The sequence below is a fragment of the Echinops telfairi genome, unplaced genomic scaffold, assembly GCF_000313985.2.
Source record: "Echinops telfairi isolate 266 unplaced genomic scaffold, ASM31398v2 ScPeMD7_7424;HRSCAF=8462, whole genome shotgun sequence".
NCBI classification, from domain to species: Eukaryota; Metazoa; Chordata; class Mammalia; order Afrosoricida; family Tenrecidae; genus Echinops; species Echinops telfairi.
Window position 1 is genome coordinate 43312026 of NW_022111324.1, and position 20295 is coordinate 43332320.

Here is a 20295-nt window from a genome sequence, read left to right on the forward strand (position 1 = left end):
AGAAATAAACAGTTAAATTACAAAGCACTATAAATGGCTTAGTGCAATTCACGTCCGTGAAAGAAAGTTGAGAGACTAGCAGTCCTTCAAGTCTCTGTCTGCTGCCAGATCTTCCTCTATTTGTAGAGAGAGCTAGGCTATGTCAGCACAGCAGCCAATCACAAGGCAGGTCACCAACCGCCAGTCCCCAGCTCCAGAGAAGTCTTAAAGGGACCTCAACTTACAGCAACACAGTCCACAGGCTAGGCGTCCCACAGGCAGTGTAGCCTTTAAATTGAGGCACAGAACAAGCAAGGCAGCCGCACACTGGTCTGATGATCACAGAGGGAGAGACAAGAAAGGCAAGGCTCACCAAGCCATCCATCTCTCCGACCCTCAGTCAATCCCACCTGCGTTTATCAGCCAGGCTGGCACAATAAACTATCGCAAGAGTCCTCCCTATCCTCTAATGTGCAACATCTCAAAGGGAAGGCAAATTTAGCAGCCACAATGCTTGGGATCTGAGTTTCTGCCCACAGTCAGTCCATGTGGCAACAGGAGACGAGCATACATGAACATCAAACAGGTGATGTTTATGTCTTAAAGCTTGCTTTCCTAACGTGTGTGCTCATTCCTCAGGGACACGGGCAGAAAGTGATGTATAATCTGCCTCACTTAACGTTCCAGGTGTAAGGCAGTCTGAGGTTGTTAACTGTGAGTTCTCCATATGGACCTTAATGCTCTCTGAAGCTTTGCACGATTTGTTCACATCCATGCATCTGTCTCCCTGGGGACACACATGAACACATACACAAATGCAAACTGTGGACACACAAGCAGCATCCTAACATCGACACACTTTCACACACTGTCTGGTCCTTTACATTTCTAGTCTCAGACTCTTTCCCATATTAGTTTAAGTTGGCATACTTAATTTTTGTATCCATCCTTCTACCAAAACAAACAACTGCCACAGAGAAATTCCAGCTCAAAGCAAACCTACAGGGGAACACAGACCTGCCCCCGTGGCTTTCCATGGCTATACATCTTTCTGGGGACAGAAAGCCTCATATTTCTCCCATGGAAGAGTTGTTATTTTGAATTGCTTATCTTGTGATTAGCAGTTCAATTCATAACCCACTCTACCACCAGGGCTCCTTATCTTATTGGCCTCTATTATATATTTCTCTATACACTTTGCTGCTTTCTCCTTGAAGACTCGGGCATAGTAAACATCAATAAATTTGGCTTTAAATAAATTAATGAACACAGTAAGGGATTATGGAAGCATACATGGTCACACTTCACTCTCTGAGATATTAGTCTTCAAACATACATAAATATAGGCGGAGCACTATTTCGTGAGCAAATTAATTGTTTTTTTGCTTGAGAATAATCAACACTTGAGGTGGAGTGGAGGGAAATAGAGGAATATTCTTTTCTCTGTGTGGACAACCCTTGTGCAGACAAGTCATAGTTCCCAAGGAGAAAGGGCAGAACAGAAGTGCGATGTTCCTGAGATCTTTAAAATCTCTCCCTCTTATGGGCCTCTTCATTGGCAGCAAATCAACCACCACCAACCACCACACCAAAACCTAACACTTAGACATGGTCGCTGTTTTCACTACCGGGGAGAGGGACCTCTGTGTAAAATCTTCATTCTATTTCCCCTTTTAATTTTAGATCTCATTCTTGCTCATATTTATCCTTCAGGATGATGGAGAGCAAAAATATTTGTGAGCCCTGCATACAGAATACCATTTGACACGCACCGCCAGCTCTGCCCCAAGAGCTAGTCACCATCTACATAGATTTAATTTTGTCTCCCTTATGGTATTTAAGAAGAAGTTTTTGTAGTGCAGCCATGCCGTTGGGCATACAATAAGTGTTTCCTGAGTTGAAATTGATTGACTAAGTACTTACCATTGCTGATCTTGCAGTATCATTCTCCAAGCAATAAATGGAGTAAGAACACAACCCCGGCTATGGGCAACGAGACTCCTGATTGGTGGTGGTGCTCTTATATCAGTCAGGGGCAGAGCAGACTGGCAGCCCTTTGTTCATCGTGGCTCGATGCCTAGATCGTGGCCAGAGCTGTTTCATGCCTAGGGCACATAAAACTGTGATGTCCAACTCTTCATTTCTGGGCAAAGATAATCAGAAGATATTTTGTAGAACCCTATTCCAAGGTCCACGTGCCTATAAAGCATTCCTGGCTCCAGGAATGGTGCAGTGGGTTGTGGGTATTTATAAGACTTTACTGGAAGGTGTGGTGACATGAGTTGTAATCGGCTTTCAGAACTTTGATCCGTGGGTTCAACTCCTGTCAGGAGTCCGAAAGCATCTGTGTTGGTAGCCCATAGAGGTAGCTTTTCTCTGAGAAGCAACACTTGAAACCAGCAATCAGACTGAGTTCGTGGTCTTCCCTGATTGATTGTCAGTATGATCAACGAGGGATTTAATGTTCCACTTTTTGCCTGTAAACTGTTCGAATGGTATTGATCTTGGGATTGTTGGGAAGAGTACCACAACCCCGCCACAGTTAAGGTTAACAAATGCTCTTGTGGTTCAGAAAAAAAAGAAGAAGAAGAAGAACACAAATTGACCTGATGATATGTCAAACTATACTTGACATTTCTAGGAAGTTAAAAAAAAGTTACAAATATGCTGGACAACAATTTTTGAGTTCATTGTTGTGAGCAATGTATCAATCCATCTCTATAGTAATGTCAGCAATGCTGTTCGACTAACTCACCCACAGTTCAACTCTGGGCACTATGGTCCTAGTCAATATCTTCAGTTGTTGCCATGGTTACATCATAATTTATAATGACATACAGAATAGCTGGTGCTTACATTCTTCCACAGCAGAGTAAGTACATTCTCTGATGTCACATTTTCTGTGCGGTTTCTTATAGTTAAGACGTGAAAAGGACGGCTGTATAAGCACAAAGTATAGAAGGATTAGAGCAACAAAGTATGGAAATTTGTAAAACTCTATTATCCACTGTATATTTTTTCATGTGCTCTTGTGTACGTATACACAAACATCACAACTGTACCAGTAAGTAACATCATGATAAATGGAGAAAGCATTAAAGCTGTCAAGAATTTCATTTTATTTGGATCCACATTTACTGTTCATGGAAGCAACAGTCAAGAAATCAAAGACATACTATATTGGGCTAATTTGCTGAGAAAGAATTATTTAAAGCATTTAAGCAAAGATGGCTCTTTAAGGGCTAAGGTGAATCTGACTCAAACAACAGTATTTTTAGTTGCCTCATATACATGCAAACGCTGAACAAGGAGTGAGGAAGACCAGAAAAGAGTTGATGTTTTGAATTATGATGCTGGTGAAGAATACTGAATATATTGCCAGAGAAAACATGTGTCTTGGAATCAGTCCAGATAGAATGCTCCTTGGAAGCAAAGCTAGCAAAGCCTTTGTCGCCTGTACTTTGAACATGCCATCCACAGGAGCCAGTCCCTGGAAAGAGCCTGGTGCTCGATAAAGGAGGTCGGCAGAAAGGAGAAAGACCCTCAAAGACAGAACATAGGAGGAAAGTGCCCAGAGTGAAACTGGGGGTGAGTTAGGGTATACCGGTGTTGACGTTTCTATGGAGATGGATTGTTACACTGGCGGCAACAATGAACTCCAACATAGCCACAGTTGTGGGATGGCATGGGACGGGGAGATTCTGTTTCTGTTGGACATAGTGTCCCGATGAATGGAAACTGTCTAGACAGCAGCTAACAATTACAACAATGCATAAATCCTTTATGTCCCCTGTTTGGACAGCTGACAGAAAATATCAACGCTTATGTACCTTTGAAACAGCCATCATTCTGATGTTTGGGAAGCTTTATAATAAAACGTGACTACATGCCAAGAGTAAATGAAAAGTCTGTCTACTCATCATTTGAATCAGCTAAAATTTCCTCTCCCTCTTTTCTTCCTTTTCCCCATCCAAACTCTATATTGTTATTGCTGTTTATTCTGTGGTATCCTGAACTTTAAAGGGGAAAAAAGTGGTTTCTTCTTGTACACATCTAGCTGTTTGACAAAGTTTTTGGTTTCTTTTTTTTTTGCCCTTGAAAAAAAAGATTTTCATGGAAATTTGATAACTAAGTGTTTGAAGCATCACCTTGCTTGAGGTAGGCAATCAAAATTTATTGACAATGTAAATGAATGAATATATTTTGCTCCATGTACTTCATGTATTTAATGAAAAGAAAATAAACACATTTTTTTAAGTAAAAATGTTTCCAAGCTGTTGTGTAAACAGAAGTTTGTTATTTGAAATCCATCGTAGCCCTGAACTCTTTCTCATCATTTTGGGTCATCTTGTCCAAAAAATTGAAATTAATCTCTGACTGCACCATGAGGCAACCCCAATCTCCACTTAGATTAAAAAAAAAAACCCCAAACTTGTCAGAATGTGATAAAGCTCTCCAAATTGCACCAAAAATAATGGTCAGAATCTATATGAAACATTTAAGTGTTTATCTTGGCAGCGTGTCGTGAGGGACTTTGGGAAGAATTTAGCTTCCTGCATTAAAAATCAGCTTCTTGGGTCAAGCATCGTGTCCACTTTGCTTGTTACTGTGGACACAGATCTAGGATTAAAGAGTTGACACATGGAACACGCTGGAAACATATGTGATGGTTAAATTATGTTTTAGTAATTTGTCTTTTGTTTAGGTTTTCACAAAGAGCAGTATTACTTCCAGATTCAGAAAATAAACAATAGAGATGTAAAATAACAATGTCACATTTTAGGACTGCCAGAAATATTTGTCGAATGACTGAACTCAACAAAAGAGAACGGAATGAGCCCCGTCAACAGGGAGACATGAGTCACTGCTCCTGACAGTGCGAAGCGACAGGTTCTCTGACAGGATGAAATTGAATGCGTAACCATTGCTGGCACAGGTCATCTGAGATACCGGCCCTCCCCGAACACATTTTATGTCACTTCTACTCATGCAAAAGAGACCAATGCTTTCCACATGAGCTTGGTCAATATGTTTCTATTCCTTCTCAAATGTATCTTCATGCATTCCCCGCTCTTTCCCTTCTATGTTGAAGAAGTATCATTTTTCCTCTTAAAAGCTAACAAATTCACTTATGCTAACCATGCAGCTTTTGGTTTAAGTCCATCCAGAGGTGCCTGATCACAGGCCTGGGTGACATGATTCAGAAATTAGCCATCAAAAAGCCTATGGGATTCAGTTTTATTCTGAGACTCATGACGGCATCATGAATTGGAGTTGATTCTACTATGACAACTACTTCTGCCCTTGATTTGCCTCCCTGCTTCAGGGCCTGACATGATCAAGTACTCTTTGATTTACTCACTGAAATGCCACCACTCCATGCAAAACTGTGCCCAACTGAAATTCCTGAAAATAAAACCCAAACTCTTAGAACCTGAATAATTTTGTAAATTATATTCCTATTTATCTGCTTCTCTGCCCCAAACAGAGATCATCCATTGACAATTTGACTGGTTTTAGAAGCCTGTAAGAAGCCTGGCAAGATGGATAGGCCATTTCAAAAGGAGCTTACAAACCAGTATGAGCCATCCCTTAGATTGAGCTGGACTTCAACTGCCTCAGATACTATTACAGGTCCTTATTTTAATTTCCAGTTCTTAAGTCTATTGAGTGTGCTTGCCTTCCTCAGCTCTCTCGTGTCTGTAACCGGCACATTTGGATGAGCCTTGCCACACCCTGGCATTCCCTGTTGTTTTTAGGTGCCTTTTCGTCGGTCCTGACTTAGAGAAGCCCTATGCTATATGAAACCCTGCGGGGTCTTGCAGCATTCCCACAACTGTTCTTATGCTCGAGCCCATTATTGCAGTCGCAGAAGGAATCCACTGCCCACTTAGGAGAAAGTAGTCTTGAAAACCCTATCCAGAGCCTTTAAACATTGTCAAATCCCCAAAGCAGAATGGAAGTAGAATAGAATCAGAGAGTGCCCAAGGATGAGTCCCTAAGGTGGTGCAAGGGTACTCAATATGTGACTGCGGAGGAATTGCTTTCTCCCGTTGGATTGGCCGTGGTGACTAGTGGGAAAGCCTGTGGGTAGTAGGGTACATTCAAGATCTTCGTTTGCTCAGGGCTCATGAATCAAGATAAGGAGAGAGAGCTGCTGGTATCCATGATGAGCTACAACTTTCCTGTGATTGCCCTTATAATATTTTTAAAGTTATTTTTAGGTTTCAAAGTCCTATGATGATGATAAAATACACAAGTTTTTTTGGTTTTTGGTTCCTGTAGAAAAGCAAAAACTTCTAATTTATCTATCTGCTTTTCTATCATCTATCTCTATCTATCTATCTATCTATCTATCTATCTATCTATCTATCTATCTATCTATCTATCTATCTATCTATCTATCTAAATGGATAGCTATAAGCCAGTTTCAAGTTTGTGTATTAGATTTCAATGCAGAAACTTCATCTGAGTCTTGGCTTTTGGAGCTGATGAACCCACAAATGGCAAGAACATCCTAGTCTGCAGAAGTAGATAATCCTAAGAGAGCAGATCAGGTTTGTGACTGAAGAAGCGAATAAATCCAAAGTTGATAGGTCAGAGGGCAGACCTCCAGTGGGTCCTAGGATCAGCAAGCAATATGGCAGTCTTTTGGCTCAGGTCCAAAGAACCAGCGGTCCATGAGCTAGATGAAGGATGCAGACCCCAGTAAAGAGCAAGCAAGCACATTTTCCCACACCTTTAATAGGAAGTAGGCACATCCTCTAGGAAATGGTATCTTATTTGCTGTGATCTGAGTGAGAGGGATGGACCCACTCTAACCGTCTTACAACTGGAGAATGCTCTTCGTCAATCCCACTGTTAAATTTATTGCATTATGCTAGGTTCATAGTGAAGGGTGACTAGGTCTTTACTCCCAAATGACTGAGAATCCTGCCTCAGTTCATTTTCTACAACTAATTTTTCTCTATTATTCCTAAAATCTATTATTTTTACAATCTTAGTTGACACAAAATCTAAATGCCACATTATCCTTAAATCTTATTCTGTGCTTTCTGCTACCACTATTTACTGAACCATCTCTCTCAAAGACTACCAGTGACCTATTTGCAAACTCACTGTTTTCCTTCTGACAGCCCCTCACATCTTTATGAAAGTGTCACACTGTTGCTGGGTGCCATCGAGTCAGCTCTGGCCACAGAGACCCCATGCACAACAGAAGGACCCACATCACCCTCATAAGCATTGCCACACTTGAGCCACCGTTGGAGTATCTTGGTCTTCCTCTTTTTTTACTTTTCCTTCCCAATGACCATGCACTTCAACAAGTGTGGCGTCCTTCTCCAGGGACTGGGGCTTCCTGACCTCATGCACCAAGTTCCTGAGACCACGTCTCCCCATTTCATTTCTGGGAGCATGCAGCCTATAGTTCCTCCACACAGATTCCTTCATTTTTCTGGAAGTCCATGGTAAATTCAACCATCTGGATGTACTGCCTCCAACACAGATATGGTTGGTATCAATGTTCTTCATCAATATTCTTCAGCAAGGCATCATTCAAGCTCCTCAACCTATTTTGAAATAGGGGTACCCCAAAATAAGTTGCTCATAGTCCATGTCTCTTCACTAATCACAAGCTCCTCCATAGAAGCCTCATCAAATATTACCCCTTCAATTGTTACATTTAGCTGATGAACCCTGACTAGAAATTCTAGTGCTACTTTTCTAAATATTCAATGTGTATTTTGCATCTCCACTAAAAGGTGTGAAACGTTTTTAAAGTTCAATTTCTACAAACTAATGTTTCTCTCCATTCCTAAAATCTATTATTTTTTTAACAATCTCTCTCATGTTTCTAGCTATTGTGTTCAAAATGACTTCCCAATCACTTGTGTTCAAAATGTCAGTTATTTCTATTATCTATCACAGAGGTCCTTCATTGTCAAGTTTTTTAATTCTATTTCATTTTTTTCCCATATATTAACTCTCCCTTATCCCTATTTCTGTTCCTATAGGAAACCAATAGTGGGAAAAATAGCCTTTCCTAATCCTTTCTAATTCCTACAACTAGAGAACAAAAATTGTGTATCTTTAAAAACAATACCTACCTAAGATTTTCCAAGTCAAATTATTATTATTCTTTTCCATAAGATAGTCTTTTGAAAATGTATTTTTGTATATGTGTTAAATCTTCCTTGTTGAATAATACCAAGAGATACTATTATGGTCCCACCTCTGCTTCTTACATAGGAGTTCTCAAAGACTACCTTACACTGAAGTGATGTATAAAGAGAAATTTTTACTTTTAATATAGCATGGAACAGTGACTGAATGATGATCATTCTTCTTTTGTGTAATGCAGTTTAAAGGACAAAATTTTAAATTCTGAATTTGTGATCATATTTGCTGCAATGATAGATTTTTAAAATTCATTCTTTCATACAGAAAAGTTAATAAATATTTCACTTTTTCCTTAAACAAATTATTTTCTCCTTATCCATTTTATACATTTCCATATTAAAATTTTTGAAGCCTACTTTCATTAAAGTTCCTCTCATGTTAAAAAAAAAGCTTATAATGTTTTCCTCTTTTGCATAAAATAATGTTCAACTTCAGAACAGGGCATTCAAGTATCTACATGACCTGAATCCAAACTCCTTCCCCAACCCGACTGAACAAAATATATGTGCTATAACCTCCAGTTAAACTAAAACTTCTACCCACCTTCCTGAACAGTCCCCCTATACTCGCTATCCCCTCATTCTCAGGCACTTATGTAATAATACTCTGTCTTGCTACATCAATGTGACGTGTGGCTTGACTACAGCCAACAGAATACACAGTTATGATGAGAGGCATGTGAATACATATATGTGATTGCAAACAGTATACAATGGGTCCTTTTGCTTAAATCCATGTTTCCTAGTCTAACTGAAGAATCATACTTCCATCTTGCAGGATCTATCTTGTGAGGACTACCTGACACTGACTGCAGTGTCTGAGTTAACATTGACTCTGGCTGACACTGGAACAAAACGCTGCCAGCTCTTCCACTTCTTCAGAATCAGAGCCGACCGTAGCCACAGTGCTGACCCATGTGCTGCAGTCTCATGCTCCCTTCTAAGGAGCACTGTGGTGGTAATTCTTCCAAGGCAGATTTATCCATTCTTCTAGCAGTCCACAATATATTCGGAATTCCTAGATAATGGAAAGAGACAAATAGACTCCTATGAACAGTGCCGTGTTCTATGACTTCTTGGAGCCTGTGTTGCATAAATACTTTCAATGCAGCTTAGATTACTTCCTCGAATATCACAGGTTCTTGATTATATGTTACCTCTTCAAATGGTTGGATATTGACTGGTTCTTTTTTGGTACAAAGCCTGTATATTTCTTGACATCGTGTTTTGATGCTGCCTGCATAATTCAAGCTATGATTAATAGAAGACTTCAATATTGTGACTCTAGACTTATTTATTTTTTTGCTTCAGTTCTTTCTACTTAACATAAATTGGTAGTGTTCTTCTTTTTGGTTTTCTAACTCCAGGTTTGTGTTGTTGTTTTTTACATTTCGTATGATACTCTACATTGTCTTTTCAAGCTGTCCTTTGAAACGTTCTATTTACTTCTTTTATTCATAATTTCCTCCATTGGTTTGAGCTACTTCAGGTACAGTAGCAAATCTCAGTCTTTTCAGATTTCCATGTTGATCTTTCTTCCTTCTTTCCCTTCTCTTTCTGTCTGTCCGTCTGTCTTTTAAATCAGTATTTGCTTGCTTGCGTGAGATCCTCTTGCTGTCATGCCGGCTCCTCAGGTCCTATCATCAATAGTCAGGGTGGCTGATCTGTTCTGCAGAGGCTCTCAACATGTGCGCAAGGTGGACGCAAGCACGGACTGTGGCTCTCTGGGACTTGTATTCGTTGTCTTCAACTTAAACCTGGACGGACACATGAGCCTGTTCCACAGTCACTCCGGCTGCTAATAGTGCACTTCTTAGAACGTTTCCTGCTGGTAATGTCATCAATGTGGTTCCTGTGTATTCTCTCTGGGAAGGTCCATGTGTCAAGTCCCTGTTCAAGTTGTTGGGGAAAGGTGTTTACAATGAAGAAGTAAACAATTGGTCTTGCAAAATTCTATCATGTGATCTTCAAATTCCTTTGTATCACCAAGGTCATATTTTCCTACTACAGATGCTTTTTTTCCAGTCACCAATAATTATCAGTACATTTTGATCACATGTTTGATCAATTTCAGATTTTTAAAAGTTGTTAGAATTCTTTAATTTCTTCATCATTAGCTTTAGTGGTTTGTGCATAAATTTGAATAATAGTTGTATTAATTAGACTTCCTTATAGGACAACATTGTATATAAAGATAGATTTTCAAATACTCTATTCGACCATGAAAGCACCACCATTCCTCTCAAAATCGTCATTTCCTGAATAGTAAACCAGAAGATTGACTGATTCAAAATAACCAATACAAGTCCATTTTAGTTCATCAATACCTAGGATATTGATCGTTAAATATTCCATTTAATTTTTCTATTGTTGTTTTCATAAATCTTTATTTTTAAAGATGAAAACTAAACATTTATTAATGAAATTATGTGATGTCTTGGATTTGCTTAAACATTGTATGAGATCAGTGTTGGTTGTGATTCGACATAGGTTGACACTGGTATAGAAGATGAGTGCATAGGGATTTCTTATCCTATTCTATTTCATTTTTTGGTTTTGTTTTGTTTTTCTTGTTTGTTTTTTAATCCTTTTATTGGGAACTTTTATAGATATCATAACGTTCCATAGTTCCATCACCTCAAGTATTATTGTACAATTTCTACCACAGTCAGTTTCAAAACATTTTCTTTCTTCTTGAACACTGGATATCAGCTCCTATTTATCCCTCCCACCCCGACCCTTACCCCCAGGAACCCTTATTTATTGATTGATTTTTGCCATATCTTACACATCCAATATATACATTCACATACAATTCTGTTGTTCGATCCCAGTGAGTGGTGTTACACAGTCATCAATGCTGTCAGCTCCCATCCCCACCCCCTACCTGTACCTTCAGGGAACCGTTACTTGTGTTACAGTTTCTGAAGGGTTATCTCACTTGGCTTTCATGCATTGAACGATCTTAAACATACAAATGAACCTACGCAAATCTTACATGATTAATAAGGTAAAACAAATAAAAAGCATAATCATACAGGGAGGAAATATTAAAGAACTAGGGGATAGTTGTGTGGTCCATCAGTGCTATCCCGCCCCCTGGATTTATCATCCCTTCTGTGTGGCCCTTCTGAGAAGGACTATCCAATTATCTTACAGATGGCTTTCAGGTCTCACCTACATTCATGCCCCTTAACATCAATTTGGTTGCTTGTTTTTGAATTTCTCACATCTTTTCCCATGGACACCTCATGATCACACAGGCTGGTGTGATTCTTCCATGTGGACTTTGTTATTTCCCTCCTAGATGTCTGCTTGTTTAACTATAAGCCTTTAAGACCCCAGATGTTATATCTCTTAATATATAAGAGCACCATCAACGTTCTTCACCACATTTGATTATATACCCATTTTGTCTTCAGCGATTGTGTCAGGAAGGTGAGTATCATTCAGTGCCACATTATTAGAACAAACTGTCCTGAGGTAAGATTTAGGTAGAGGCCCAAAGTCTATCTGCTTCCTTGTTGTATTTGCTTATATACACATATATAAACAAACACACATATATTTACATATATACATTTTTTCTTCTTCCCTCTTTTTCTTTTCTTTTTTTCCTCCTGCCCCACTATCATGTTTACCCATAGTTCACCTTTCAGTAATTCCTCTCAGTTACAATTCAGCTGATCAGATACAACCAGGAGAGTTATATCCTCCTCACCATCAGTTTTAGAACCCATTATTATTATTGACTCACCGCTCCCCTCCCCACCTCCTCCCTCCCATGGCCCCCAGGAACAGTTGGTCCAGTGACTGTAAGATTGCCTATCCTGCCTTTCTCGTACAGATAAGCACCAAGAAAAAACAAATACACACAGATACTCACAAGTCTAACAGGGATCCTGATATAGAGCAGCTGAATCGCTCTCTGTTAAATCAAGAGAAGGGCACGTCATAAATCATCTGTGTAGTCCCCATTTCTTTTATGATTCCATATCCTTGGTCCTGCTTATTTAAAATACATGCTCCCTTTTACTCTTCAGCATTCGTGTAGGAAAGCAAGCATAGTCAAAGTCCCAAATGCTATTCCTGCAGTCAGGGATAAAGCAGTGTAGTGCCACCCCCATACCCACCCCACCCCTTTATGCCTTTAGACTTTCCATGTGGGTCCCTTGTGAGTAACCCCCAGCCTATGGTGCCAAGTGCTGCCCCTTGAGTCAGAAGCCTACAATTGGGATTCCTCTGGGACTTTGTGCCTTCACTCCCATCACTGATCTGTTGTGGTCTCCTCTTCATTTGCCCCCATGTGTGTGGGTCAGACCAGACTTTCTCTTTGAACTGTGTCTTCAGAGCTGTCCTCTGCAGCACTGTATTGTAGGGATAGAATGTCATGTATTGAGTTGAGGTCAGTCCTGGAGTCTCTCTGGGAATGAGCTGCTCTGAGCAGGAACATTGCCCTCAAGGGTTGGCACACTGAAATAAGGGTACTCTCACTCTCTCTTTCCTGTGGAGATATAAACAATACTCTCCCCTTGGGTGGGTTAGTGCCCAGGCTCCTCATTGCCTTTGCTTTTCCTACCCTACCCGCAGGTGGGCCTTAAAGGCATGTGAGAGGGAGGTGGGAAGATGCCTTTCAGCGCAGGTGCTGTCTGCATCTGTTTTAGATGACATACGCAACATGGGGTTTGGTCTGGCTCATGCCAGAATAGCTGGTCCAAAGCCGGAGACTTGTGTGTGGTGCCTCTTCTCCCTTGTCCCCATTCTGCTTTTGCACTTCCCTCAGTGGATTCATGTTGTTCTTGATCTTTCATGTTTGGCTAACTTCACTCAGCAAAATAGCTTCCAACTCTTTCCCTGAGATGAGATGGTTCATAGTTCCATTACTCATTTTTAGGGATTAATAGTCTTCTGTTGCATTTCCCAGAGGGTTTTTTTTTATACTAGAGCTTGTAATCCATTCATCCATTGATAGAAATTGAGGCTATTTCATATATATATATATATTTGTGATTGTGAACTGCCCAGTGATGAACATTGATGAGCAGAGATCTGGTCATGTCATTTTTCTTATTTCTTCTGGGTATATGTCCAGTAGTGGAATTTCTGGGTGTTATGGTAATTCAATTTAGGTATCGCCAAATCACTCTCCCAAGTGGCTATACATATCTACAAGACTACCAGCAGTGAATAAGAGTTCCTATCTCACCACCCCCTCCGACATTTGTTATTTTCTGTTTTGTTTTTTTTAATTGGGCTATCTTTGTGAGTGTTAGGTGGTATCTCATAGTTATTTTCATTTGCAATTCCTACATGACTAATGATCAGGAACATTTTCTTTATAGGCCATTCAAGTTTCCTCCTCTGTGAATCTTCTGTTCAAATCTCTTTCTTCTGTTCAAATCTCTTGCCCACCTCTTCAATGGGCTATTGATTTTCTTGTTGCAAGCTTGCAGGATTCTATAGATTTTGTCTGATATGTCGTTACTGAATATCTTTTCCCAGTCTGTGGGCTCCAATTACTCTCTTGATGGAGTCTTCTGCTATATGCAACTGTTTTGTCTTTTATATGTCCCACTAATCATTTTCTCTTCCTCTGTGTGTGAATCCTTCGTTATTCATGATAGGCAATGTATTATTCCCTGTGCTAAGGTTCTTAGCTTTGTCCCGGTTTTCTCATTGATGATCTTGAAAGTTTTAGCTTTTACTTTGAGGTCTGTTATCCACCTTGAATTTGTTCTTGTGCATGGAGTGAGTTACAGGTCTTGGCTCATTCTTCTGCAGGTTGATATCCAGTTTTTCCAGCATCATTTGTTCAAAAGGCTATCTGCTTTCCATATGATATTTTTGGGCCCTTATCAAAAATCAGGTGTCTGAATACTGCTATTTTTATTTCTGGATTTTCTGTTCTCATCCATTGGTCTGAGTATCTATAATTATACAGCACCATCCTGTTTTGACAACTATGGCTGTATAATAAGTTTTAAAGTCCCATATTACAAGCCTGCCCACTTTATTCTTCTTCTTGGGGACTTCTTTGCCTATACTGGGCTTTGTCCCTTTCCATATGAAGTTGGTAACTAGTCTTTCTATTTATTTGAAAAATGATGCTGGTATTGTATTTGTATCAAGATTGTTTTGAACTTAGATAATGCTTTACACAGGACTGACATCTTTATGGTATTGAGTCTTCCAGTCCATGAGCATAGGATATTCTTCTATTGTTGAAGATCTCTTTTGTTTATTGTAGTAATGTCCTGTAGTTTTTCTAATACAGATATTTTGGGTTTTTTTGGTTAGGTATATCCCTAGATATTTAAATTGATGCTTGGCTATTGTGAAGGGTACTACCTTCTTGATGTCGTTTCCTGTCTAATCCCATCAGTTGTATATATATAGCAACGTAATCTGGTTCTTGATCTTGTATCATGTCACTTTATAATATTTCTCTATTGCTTCCAGCACTCCTGCTGTGGAGCCTTTGGGCTTCTCAATATATAAAAACATATCATCTGCAAATAATGATTATTTCATTTCATCTTTCCCCCAACATATACCTTTGATATCCATCCATTGCCTTGTATTATAGCCAGGACCTCCAGGACAATATTGAATAAAAGTGGGAGCAAGGGGAATTCTTCTCATCCCCATTTTTAGTTGGAATATTTTCCATTTAATTTTTTGATGATTTTTAGTGTGCCCAGATTCATACTTTACGGACTTCACATTCTCATTAGTAATAAATCTTCGCAACTCTCATTTTGAGTTTTACCCCATTCTTAACAACCCCATTGAAATCATGCTGTACATTGAGGAGGCAGCTTTCCCCCGGACATATTTTGAGTGCCTTTCGATCTGAGAAGCTCATCTTCCGGCTTTCTCTCTAATAAAGTTCCACTGAGATTCATAATTTTTCAGTGGCTAATCCTTCCGAAGTTGGGAACCTATTTCTTCTTCAAAGTCTGTTCTTAATCTGTAGGATCAACTAAACCTGTTCAACTTAGGTGTATCTGTTGGGGTTTAAAATACTGGTAACATCATTTTCAGCATCACAGCAACACACAAGGCATCACAGTAGGGTAAACCAACAGTCAAGCACTTGTGCTATTTAAACTATATAGATAAAATTGTTAGGCTTATTTAGTTTGTCCAGGCAGCAAAATTCTAATTACAGTGATGAATTAGAGTAAAACAGGATCAATTAGATTCCCTTTCTAATACAGAAGCTCATGTTTTAAGAGATGAGGTGCCTGAATGATTTGTTTTATCTGATTATTATGTACATATTCTGTACTAATTAGTCAATTGTCTACAAGCAGTAAGTGCCAGTCGGTCAAAAAATATTACATTGTTCTAACTCCTGCTGAATGTGCTCCTAGAGATTCACAGCACTTTTTAATCATTCACAAATGTGAATATAGTTTAACAAAAGAACATTTTCAAATATGAGTAATATGAACCCAAAAGAATGGCATCACAGAAAGCGTGCTTCTCTAATGTGCTAATGATCATTCAAATAGGATGAAAACTCTCTTTGGAGATCACAAATTTTAAAACGATGTATTTATATCTCAAAGTATTGAAAGTAAATAAAAAAGAATAAAAGTTTCACAACAAATTGATACTTTAGTCCCTAATATACTTCCTTCTAGTTTGGAACATAGCATTAGTATTCAAAGCTGCAATAAGATCCATTCGCATCAGAAGCATGTTCACTAGCTGGATTTGTTTTGTCATTCTGGAAAATTACTTTAAAGCCAAAGTCATATAGTATGTGAATTGCTATTGTCAAAAAAGTCATAACATACGTTATTTGGATGAATACAAGAATTATACATTATTGTAAAAAAATGTTGCATAATACTGGTTGGTTAAATACTTTGAAAAGGTGTACAAATTCATTTTTCAACAGTTTTTTTCCCCCTTGAATGAGATATTTTAAAGCCTATCCTCTAATGTTTACTCTTCTGTCAGGTGATGATTCAGGATTTTTACTTTGTGAATGTATCCTTTAAAAGTATAAATGTCTTCAATTCAATATAGTTAATGTTCTATGTGAATTCACACATACATATCCACAGGCAATAATTACAAATATAAATTTTATCTGACAATGAGTCAATACCATGTCATTATCCTATTTAAACTTAAGGACACTTAAGTATCTTTTCATAAGGCTGACATTAAGTCCAAGTTGGTTGGGTGTTCAACAATGCCCTACAGAAGTCAGTCTCTACTTAACCCTCTCTAATCTCATTTTCTATCATTCAGAACACTGCTCACATTTATGGTCCTTGAAGACTCCAAGCTTTACCTCTATACTGCAGTCATAGCTGCCACTTTTTTATTCTCTTGTACTTCCTTCCTTCCTGACATACAAATCTCCGTTTAAATGTCACCTTCTCAGAAAAATCCTTACGGGTTACCAACCATAAAATAATGCTTTCCTTTCAGTCACTGCTAATAATGTCATACTTTAAAAATTGTATCATAGCTGCCACCTTGTTTGTAAGTGTTTATATCTTCATTGTTAGTTACTCAACCAGAAACAAGCAATATAGACCAGAGGACTTCAAACACTTTATGGAAAAATTAAACAAACAAATAAATAGAAATATGTTTCTCAACATAAATTCCATCAACGTCAAGACAACTTTGCAAGAGATAATATCAAACATTTAGTCTACCCCGAAAAACTGAAAGCCCTGGGAATTGAACCATGTCAATGCAGTCATTTTCACATTGTTGACTAAGAAAAACGAGTGCCTTTTTAAGATTATTTTGGATTAGGAAACAAATAGAAGTCAGAAGGCATCTATTCTGAGCTGTCAGTTAGCTATCTAATGATTCCCCATGATAATTCTAGAAAAATAGCCTGTTTGATGAGGTGAATCAGCAAGAACATTGTCATGGTGGAGGAGTCTAGTGAAGATTTGCAGTGTACTACAGTGCTAAAGTCTGCTTTCTCAAAACACTCTCCTAATAAGCAGATGTTATTGTTCATGGGCCCATCAAAACGTCAACAAGAAAAATGTCCTGAGAATCTTGAAATTATGTCAATGATTTTGATCTTGAGCAGCTTGCGTTTCCTTTGACTGGACCATGTCTATCTTTTCAAAGCACTTTGCGTTTTGTCTATTTAAGTTCTCGATAAGAATGGCATAAGCTGACCCAATCTCAGTGTGCGATGGTGCTAGCTGTTGTTTCCGTTGCTCGTCCTCTTCACCTCGGCACACGTGAGATGATTTCTTAAGCAAATGATGTGGACGCTCTACCCCTGGGGGTGTCAGGGTCACCATTACCCATTCTTCATTTGCTGATCCATTTGGGACCTTCTCATACATTGTTCATAGCACATCAGTGGGTTCACCGTTTTATACCCAAATTTCACCACACATTTGATGTTTGCTCTTGCTTCAATTTCACAGTCCACCTGAATGGGACTCTAAGCTAGATTGTTCAGGTTTATTGTATTTTTATGGCAATGCACTGAGGTAGTGGACAGAGAAAAAGAGAAGCTGATACCAAGGGCTCAATAGAAAGTAAATGTCCAGAAAATAATGATGGCAACATATATACAAATATGCTCGATACAATTTATTACGGATTGTGATAAGAACTGTAAGAGCCCTCAGTAAAATGATCTTTGAAAAACAAGAACAAAAACAAGTTAGTATAACTTTATTCTGGCACAAAAACAGGAAAACATTGAAACCCATGCATAATTTTTGTTCACAACATGTCTTTCCATGAATGTCTGAAAGGATCTTTCATTGGGGTTTGTGTGGCCTAAGAATGCGAGCAGCAGGATCTAGAAGGCTTGCTATAAAATTATGCTTACTTGAATATGTTGCATTTCTCATGATTTTGCAGTGTACCCTAAGCAACTACTTAAATTCTCTAAGACTGCTTCCTCATTAGTCGAAATAAGATCATATTATCTATTCCATAATATGTACTTTGCCATGAATGAGATAATGACCATATAAACAAACATGCTACAAGGGGGTCAATTCCGGTGTATGTCTACCCTGTGGGTTGCAGAGTAGAGTCGAGCTGTGCTGCATAGAGATTTCATCGCTGCGTCTTTCCAGAAGGCAGTCTCCAGGTATGACAGCTGAGGCACCTCTGAATGTGCTTGAACCTCACCGTGTTGTTAGTTGCTTAACCCACCCAGGGACTCCAAGACAGCGAAGGGAGGTCGGTATTTAAATACATAGAGAGACAGATAAATGGATGGATTATAGATCATGCTTTAGAGTCTTATTTTAAAGAGAGCAATTATGAAGTCTTTTCTAACGTAGCAAGTTTATTTCCTTTTAAAATATTTTAAAACATATAAACTTGCATACTTATGAAAATAATAAAGTTAGATGGCTAAAAGAATCATTAAAGGTTATGTTTGGATTTTTAACACAAACGTTTCAAGGATTTTTCTCCTTTACATGTGCTTCTATCATTACACAGAATGCACACTGTTAACTGAAAAGTCAGGGGGATGCACACTCAGCAGTGGCTCCATGGGATAAAACACTGGGGGATGTGCTCCAGTTAAGAGGCTAACCAACGGTCAGGCCTACTCTGCTCTGCATGATTCTCTGAGTTAGACTCCACTGGAGAGCACTCAGTAACAACAGTTGAAGTCAGGTTGCAATGTACCCCTCATCATCCCAAATATACTGTATTATCAACTTCATCTTAGGTTGTCTGTGGTTTTATGAAAGTATGTTGATTAGAATGATTTATTAACATTACTATTCCATGGGATATGGAACATTCAGTAGTACTTAATTAATGGGTGGACAAACAATACACGTTATGTGCTAAATTAAAACAAATGTTGTATTATTATTATTTGAGTTTATTTATTATTGTATTATTTGAGTACTTATTTTTCCCCAGTAAAATTAATTATCTCAAAATCTGTTATGGATTGATCTGGAAGAATGATCAATATTCTAGTATTATTGACCATTGGTACAACCTCTCCTTTTAGCTTTCATTTCAGAGATTTATTTGAAACTATGAAAAGAAGAAAGAAAAAGGGGACTTTGAAAAGACCTCTGAAGTTGTTGAGGAGAGAGACTTTCAAGAATGAGTGAATTGACAATATTCCAGTAGAGGAAATGACAGGATACCTCCATCAATGTACCAACCGAGCGGGACTGCCCTGGTTGGGTTAGTGCGCAAGCCTTGACTTAAGAGAAAGATATGGGGAGAGCAGAACAAAGGGTTATAGTTCTATACATTAACAAGCCGCATGGCAGCTTGAATTTTTAGTAGAAAATGAGTGAGGTTTATAGAAACTTAAAAATAAAATAAAGCCATCACACTTTTAATATAGTATATAGGAATTTCTTTAGTGAAAATGAAGAGCAACAGCTAGAGAATGAAAGGCTAACTTCCAGTTAACTGACCCTTTTTTTTAACCTCTCAGGCAAATCTTTGTAGTTACATTTGTTATTTCAGAAAAGCATATATTAAGCTGAAGAGCAGACCTATGTCCATCCTTTATGACATTCTTCCCCTGGCTCCTTAAACGAAACATGGAATAGTTGAGAAGAAGATCAAAATGATCTGTAAATTGCATTTGTTATAGTTTTTGTTAAGAATCTCTAATAACTATTTCTTCCACAAAGTCTAAAGAACTGTATGAACTCAATCCATAACATTTAGATGTGAGATTTCAAAAGTATCAAGTTAAAAGGGTGCAATAGAATTGTGTTCTGCAGTAAGGAATTATTCAGATTCAACCTCACGTACCATTCCCTCTGTGTGAAAACACTCGTGTGTATAATCGATGTATATGCAGCATGCTCCATGTGTCAGACACTCTTCTCCGTGCTGAGGACACAGAGTTGAGTGAAACAAAGCTGTGCCATGCCCGGCACTACAAGGAGTACATAAAGCCTGCAAAGATTTACAAGGGAGCTTGAAGGAAATTTCCACCAGAACTTTATTTAATAAGCATGTGTGTGCATTGTTTAGTTGATCTTCTTGAAGAATAGGATCACTTTCCTTTGTTTTCATGCCCGCTGTAAGGTGCAAAGGAAGTGTCCTTTGATGGTAAACCACAGAGTTCAAGGCTGTCAATGCATCTACATTGCTTCATTCAAGACAGGGCCTTTTGTGGTCCTTC

At 38.6% G+C, this 20295-nt stretch overlaps 1 non-coding gene across 1 annotated transcript; it reads left to right on the forward strand.

Moving 5' to 3' along the window:
• Window positions 1–1954: 1954 nt before the first annotated feature.
• On the forward strand, window positions 1955–2097 carry LOC115872488. Its single transcript, XR_004047886.1, has one exon. It is a non-coding gene; the product is annotated as a small nucleolar RNA SNORA48 (small nucleolar RNA).
• The last annotated feature ends 18198 nt before the right edge of the window (window positions 2098–20295 follow it).